The sequence below is a fragment of the Caloenas nicobarica genome, chromosome 10 (assembly GCF_036013445.1).
Source record: "Caloenas nicobarica isolate bCalNic1 chromosome 10, bCalNic1.hap1, whole genome shotgun sequence".
NCBI lineage: Eukaryota > Metazoa > Chordata > Aves > Columbiformes > Columbidae > Caloenas > Caloenas nicobarica.
In genome coordinates this window covers 9121446-9128070 of record NC_088254.1, presented here as the reverse complement: position 1 = coordinate 9128070, position 6625 = coordinate 9121446, and the positions used below count along the sequence as shown (strand labels likewise).

Here is a 6625-nt window from a genome sequence, read left to right as displayed (position 1 = left end):
CTGTGTTTTGACTCCTTCTTTGACTCAAACTGCCATGCAGTAGAGAAGAACTGAACTTCATAGGTTTGTACTTGGTGGCTGGTGAGCCACTTGGCATATGTTCATTTAAAATGCTAAGCCATTCTTCTATTTGAGTATTTTTATTTCTTAAATTATGAAGTTTTGTAGAGATCTAAAGATAAATCACTACATAAATACATTACAAGCTGACTTGTACTCATGTGCTGTGTACCTGCATTATATGCAGGAAAAATTTTTAAAAAGCAAGACGTAGAAAAAAAATGTTAAGTAAATATTTCATTAGATGGTAAAGCTACAAGTTGCTGCTTTATAAATAGCACTTTGTTTCAAAAAAAAAAAAAAAAAAAAAAAGGAAAAAAGGAAAAAAAACCCAACCCAAACAAACAACACCACCAACCCAGCATATATTGTTACTGGGCTATCGGAATCCTCCTGCACAACAGAGTACAAGTCAAGTATATTAGCCAGATGTTTGGAGGAACTATGTTCTCTGTCTTGCAAGTAGTTGCTCAGGGTTATCCATTGTGTTTGGCTTTTAGCATAAAGGGAATCAGCTAAGCACCATTTCAAATTTCACTCATTATGACTGTCTTATGAGGCGTCACACTCTTCTTCCACAGAAAAGGGGCTCTGCCTCTTGTTTCGTGAGATCAGACTGTGCTTTTAGTGAAGGCCTGAGGATCTGTGGGAGACCGTCACCCGAACTGCACATTTCCTACCTTTTAAAAACAGTGAGTGAGATGAGAGATAAAGTTTCATAGGTCTGGAGGGAGCAGCAGCTTGTGTTTCAGCCTGTGTCACATCTGTCTAACCTCTGTATGTGGTCTGTAACTGTCTGCTACAGCTTAGGAGGCAAGTGCTCCAGAGAACTCTTTCGAGTGTCAGTGCATAAGAAAGGATAGCTCAAAAATATTTGGAGGCTCTAAGATTCAATGATGTGGAGATCAGTATGAAAGCCTGGACTATCTTTTTCCGCCGTGTGCCAGGAAGTGGAGCATGACAGTCACGCTTAAGCCTAGACTATACTTAATTTTATGTTCCCTGCTACGTTGAAGTCTAAGTAAATAGCTTCACTGGTAGGAGTAGAGGAGACATGAGAGTTAGATTACACTTTATCATGGAACCTGATATGAAATCCATACTTTGTTGCCTGGACACTGGAGTGAGATGGATGTTTGTGGTAGTGATATAACAGGATGTTTGTAGGAGTGGTGTATGTCACAGGGCTGCCCTGAATCAGATCACATTTAAATACATTGCACATGGGCTTTGATCAAGGACCACCTGGCTGTGTCTAGCCAGTGGAGACCAGGAGACTTACTGAAGGACAAACTCTCCACTTTTCCTTCTGCAGTAGCAGCCTGTAATGTTTTTCTAGGTTATGGTTTTACTATTAGTAATACTGGTGCTGCATAATACAGGATCACTCAACAGTACTAATTCACCCAGGATAGCACATGGATACACAAATTATTCCTGTCTATTTAACCAAAGCAGCCAGTGTACTGGTTATGCTGCATTTATGATTTTACGCCAACTGTGTAAGGACAGGCACTACCTGACCCAGCACACAGCCTGGCAGGAGAAAGGTGTTTTTCAGAAGAGCTGGAGCACATGTGAAACTTGTGGGGTCGATCTGAACCAGTGTAGCCGTTTGTTTCACCTGCCATAGTGTTTTATTTGTGGTCAGGACTAAGTGCTTAAAACCAAGCTTGCCATCTGATGGAGCCATGACCTTGATAAAAATCCCAATTTGTGCTTCTGGCTGGAGAGTTGATGCCCCCCTGTGATCCCCTTGTTCCCCACTGCAGAGCTGAGCTGTGCCATACAAGGCATTTTGTGGTTTTTGTTGTTGTGCCAATCGTTCAGGGCTGCCATAGTAATTTTAAACCCTAAGGTAGAGAGAGAACTTTTTTCTTTTTTTTTTTTTTTTCATAAACATGGTCCTGTTTGGAACTTGCTTTAGGGTCTGAACATTGTAACTACTTTTTTATATATACAGCTAGTGCATTCCTGGTGTAACACTATTAGAGACATGGCAGCAAGCAGCACTCCAGAAAGCTGGCTGGTTTCTCAGGGCACTGGAGGCAACGTAGCCTCATTAGTGCCGAGCTCTGCCTGGGTTAATGAAGCCGTGCTAATGAATGACATTATGCTAGGTAGTGCATTGTCGTGTCAGTGGAGTAACCAACCAAGATAAATGTTGAATATTAAGAGGATTTTCAAATGTCTTTTGATATTTTTACTGAAAAAATACAGGTGTATATGACCCCGCCTGATACTATTAATACTTCTGTTTCCGTTTCTCGAAGAATACAGCTGGCCTGTTTGCAATTTCTGGATAACAGCTTAACACCAACATTAAAACATTTTTCTGTGGGTTTATGATGTTCTTTTAAGCTGGGCTATCTGACATAATCATGTAATTAAATATGCAGTTCTTTTGTGATGCTTTAATTAAATATCAGACCTCCTTAGGGAGCTTAAGGAGAAGGGAAATGCAGAAAGCTGGAATACCTCCCTGAAAATCATCCCCCAAGCCAGGGGCCAGGGGAAAATCCTGGCCTCAAGTACCGGCCTGGGGATTTGGTTTGTGAGGGGGTGGAAAAACCCACAGTGACAGAAATCGGGATGGTGACAGAAATCAGGATGGCGGCAGAGCTGCCCCACGTCTGCTGTGTGCTGGGGGCTCAGGGAGTGACCCCCGGGCTCTGTGGGTGCGTGGGGGACAGGCTGGGGAGCCCTGGCCCACGGGGCACCCAGGGGACAGGCCCGTGGTGCCTGCTGGCCATGGCGGCTGCACGGCAAGGTGAGCTGGCATGGCCTCCTCTGGGCCGCAGGAAAAGCCCGGCGAGAGCTGAGGGAGAACTTTAAATGGGCCGTAGCCTGAAGATATTATCCTCTCCCTGGCTGACAGCCTCGGTCTGGAGACCAGCCAGGGAGAAATAGAATGGGGCCCTTGGGGTCCAAAGATATTAACAAAATAAATAACTCCAACCGCAGCGCCCACTTGCACTCCCCTCAGCACATTCCGCGGAGGAGCCGGCAGCACCTTCCTCTCCTGCTGCCTCCTGAGGTAAATCAGACGCACCGCGTCTGCTTCGTATTATTAAAAGAGGGAAATGAAAGAAAACAATGTAAGCGCTCTTACAATTGCTGCGGAAACTGGATATAACCAGGTTATTCAAAAGGAAAAAATTAAGCCATCTGTATATGCCAAGGCTGCCTTCGCATCTGTCGATGTGAGGGGGTGATTTTAAAAAAAAAGAGAAGTCGTGGTTTAGGGCCTGGTTCAGCAAAGCCTGTAAGTGTGTACTTCACAAAACTAGGCTTAAATCTATCCCTTTCCAATGAAGCCCTCACACATGCTGGTGCTGACGGAAATCAAACATGTTTTTCAGATCTGTGCTGCAGGAGGAGAGCCGGTCTCCACGATGGGCTGGAGCTCGGCAGCCCGGCCTGCCCTGGGCCGAGAAATTATTGTTGTAGTTGTCAGTATTGTTTCGCTGTTGTCCTGTCAGCATTACACAGTAAGAAGAGGTGAGCAGTGTTTTAAAAACTTTAAAAACCAGAAAATGTCACTGTTGTTGCTATTATTACATTAAGGTTGTGTTGTTCTGTTATTCCATTATGATTGTCTTATTTTGTTATTATGTTACTACATTACTTGTACACCATCCATAACATCACGTTTCTGAGTTCAGCACATTTTAACATCAAATAGTCTTTTACCTCAGAAAATGTGTTTTAGTTTAGCATGCACAGAGGTTTAAACTTAAAAAGTCTTGTTTGGTGCTGCGTGCTCAAGTGAATGCAAGTTCATGGCATATTTTGTAGAGCTGTGATCCACTTCTTACTGAAATGCTGATTTCAGTAAGAAAATTAAAAATCAAGATCACTGCCTCAAACTGCTATGTTCAGGTTTCTTGGTGGGTGTTTTAAAAATATCATCCCATAAGAAACACAGTGTTGTCATTGCCCATTATTTTATTTGGAGCCTCAAAATATTCAATAGGGTTTGTTTTGTTTGTTTTTAAAACTGCATCACCTGAATCTGTCCTATGACAATTTTGGCTTCATTTGTGTAAGGTGATTTTCTGTGCCCAAAATCTGGAAACATTAGCTCTAGAGGTGAGGTTATTTTCTTAATCATGTCAATTAAAAAGAATGCAATGCTTCCTGTGTTTATGTATAAGTAAGTAAATTGGCCAATCCCTGTAATTTTTCTGTTTGGAAACTGGCTTAAGTTTTACTGTTTGGAATTGTCAATGCTGAAAATAACTAGAGCAGAGGATGAAAGCATGTTCTGTGGCTCCTCAAACTCTCAAGATACTTAGGTTTACTAAGTGGTGTTTTAATTTTAGACAAGCTATTTTATGTAAAGATTACTTGCACTAAGTTGAGTAAGTGTTTTTCTAATAAGGGGGTTTTTGTAAACTTCCTTTGTCAGTAGAATAATTAAAATGTAAATAAATGAATACTCAATAACTGGAAAATCTTGCACACTTTTGCTGAAACAGAACAAAATGGTTTAAATAACAGACTATAAGAAGTAGTCTTTAATATGTTATTGAACTGTTAAAGCTCTAAATTTTAAGATACAAGACCATTATCAAATTATGACACAATCCTCCATTCCAACATCTTTAAATGTACATATTTTATAAGTAAGTTTACATACACATATGGCGTTTGGAAGCATTTGAACAAAATACATTAATCTCATCTTTCATGAGCTTTTGTCCATCTTGCCTTACGGAGTACTTAGGGAGCATGAGTATTTTCAAAGATATCCGTGACATCTGTTCTTAATATTCTAACATCTTTCTTCCATGTACATTTGATAGACAACATACTTTTGGCAGTCTTTGTTATTAGAATTGCCAAAATGTTGATATTGAGTGCCTTGGTTTTCAATGAGTACAAGCCAGAGTGAGCCTTTTCAGAGACTCATCTTTGGAACTGAGTTATTTCTAGAAAGCTAAATGTTTCAGTATTCTATTTAGGTAATCAGAAATAGATTTATAATAGAATAAGGAAACAATTCCATTCAGGAACAGTTGTTCAAATCTATCTGCTCCCTCATTTTTATTTCTAATCTGTGTATTTTTAAATATAACACCGTGTTAGAACTCCATCCAAGTACCAGGCCATGCGATTTTTCTTTGCTAGATACTTAAGCCTCCTAAATGCCCATTTAAAGCAGATTGATATGAGTGTATAAATGGCACTTCATTAAGAGATTTTCTGAGATTTAGATGTTACAGCATTGAGCACTATGCTGTGCAGTTTTCAGAACTCTGAGCACAGAGTGGAAGGCACAGCTGTGAGTTAAGCGCCAGGGCTTCATATACAACTTGGGAGAAGTCCCCTCTGAAAGAGCCGTGCAAAGTCCAGATCACACCAGAAAGCAAAAAGAGAGCTGGTAAAGAAGTACCTCCAGGTACTCTGGATTTGCAGTCTGACAGGAGAAAAGGTTCCTAGGTATTTCTTTTCAGATGCTAGGTGAATGTCGTTTCTCTGAGATCACACCATCCAATGATTAGGGCGACTCTAGAATTCAGCTGGAGTTAAATCCCTTTACTGCAGAAAGCCTATTCCCTTCAAGTCCATTTCTTGTATTTCTGAAGAATTCATTAGCACGGGCCTGCAAACTATTCTGTACTGGTGCAAGCTTATCTCCTCTGGGGAAGCTGTTACCCAGTTTAGCCAGCCTGGGTTTCTAACCTGTCTGACACGTGGAAGGGAAAGATTAGGTTCCAGTTGCTCTTTGAAGGATTATTGTGGTGGAAAAGCTATATAGCCCACTTTTTCCTATTCCAGAAAGACAAGGCTGCAACTACTTTTGCTCAGGACGCCAGTGTGAGCAATGAGAACATACACTGGATCAGACAGTCATGACTGCATGAATTCTGACGGACCCTGGTGTGAGAAGTAAGTGCTGAGTTGCATAGCCCTCCCAAGATTGTGGCACAGCAAAACGTACATAGAAGCCAAGCTTTAGGTACCAAAATAAAGTCAAGGTGATAACTGTAGCATAGATGGAAATGAGGTACCTTCAGCTGGAGAACAATTGGGAGAGTGTTTTCAACACTGTGCTGCAGATTTTAATCTTGTGTGGTACTCAGAGCAGAACTTAAGTGGGAGCTGAACATATATCAGTTTTATTCACCGGACCTACTCACATTAAAAAAGTGGGGGTTTAGCCCTCTGTGACCAAGAATGACTAGTGGGGATATTTTATACACCAGATATTTTACACAAAGAGCTCATTTTATGTTTATATCCATTTCAGAATCTGCAAAAACAAACATGAAAAGCCCTTGCAGACACTGAAATCCTGCCCCTGTCAAGGTAAGAGGGGCATTTCATAACAACTTCATCACAGATCAAATCTTGTGATGTGATATTTAATTGTGACTGTGGATGTTTCTTTTATTACAAAAAACAAATTAATTAAGCTGTGTTATTGATAGTGTTGGCCTATGTTACCAATATTTACGGAACAAATTATTTTTTTATTTATAATCCTCTAAATTCCATGTAACTTCAGTGATGAGAAATTCACCCAGAAGCAGAGAAACACAAATCTGCTCACAATCAT

General features: G+C 40.7%; 1 long non-coding RNA gene across 1 annotated transcript; it reads left to right on the top strand.

Annotated features, from left to right (window-relative positions):
- The first annotated feature begins 3430 nt into the window (after window positions 1-3430).
- On the top strand, window positions 3431-6375 carry LOC135992650 (uncharacterized). Its single transcript, XR_010606753.1, has 3 exons — window positions 3431-3561; window positions 5845-5955; window positions 6317-6375. It is a non-coding gene; the product is annotated as an uncharacterized LOC135992650 (long non-coding RNA).
- The last annotated feature ends 250 nt before the right edge of the window (window positions 6376-6625 follow it).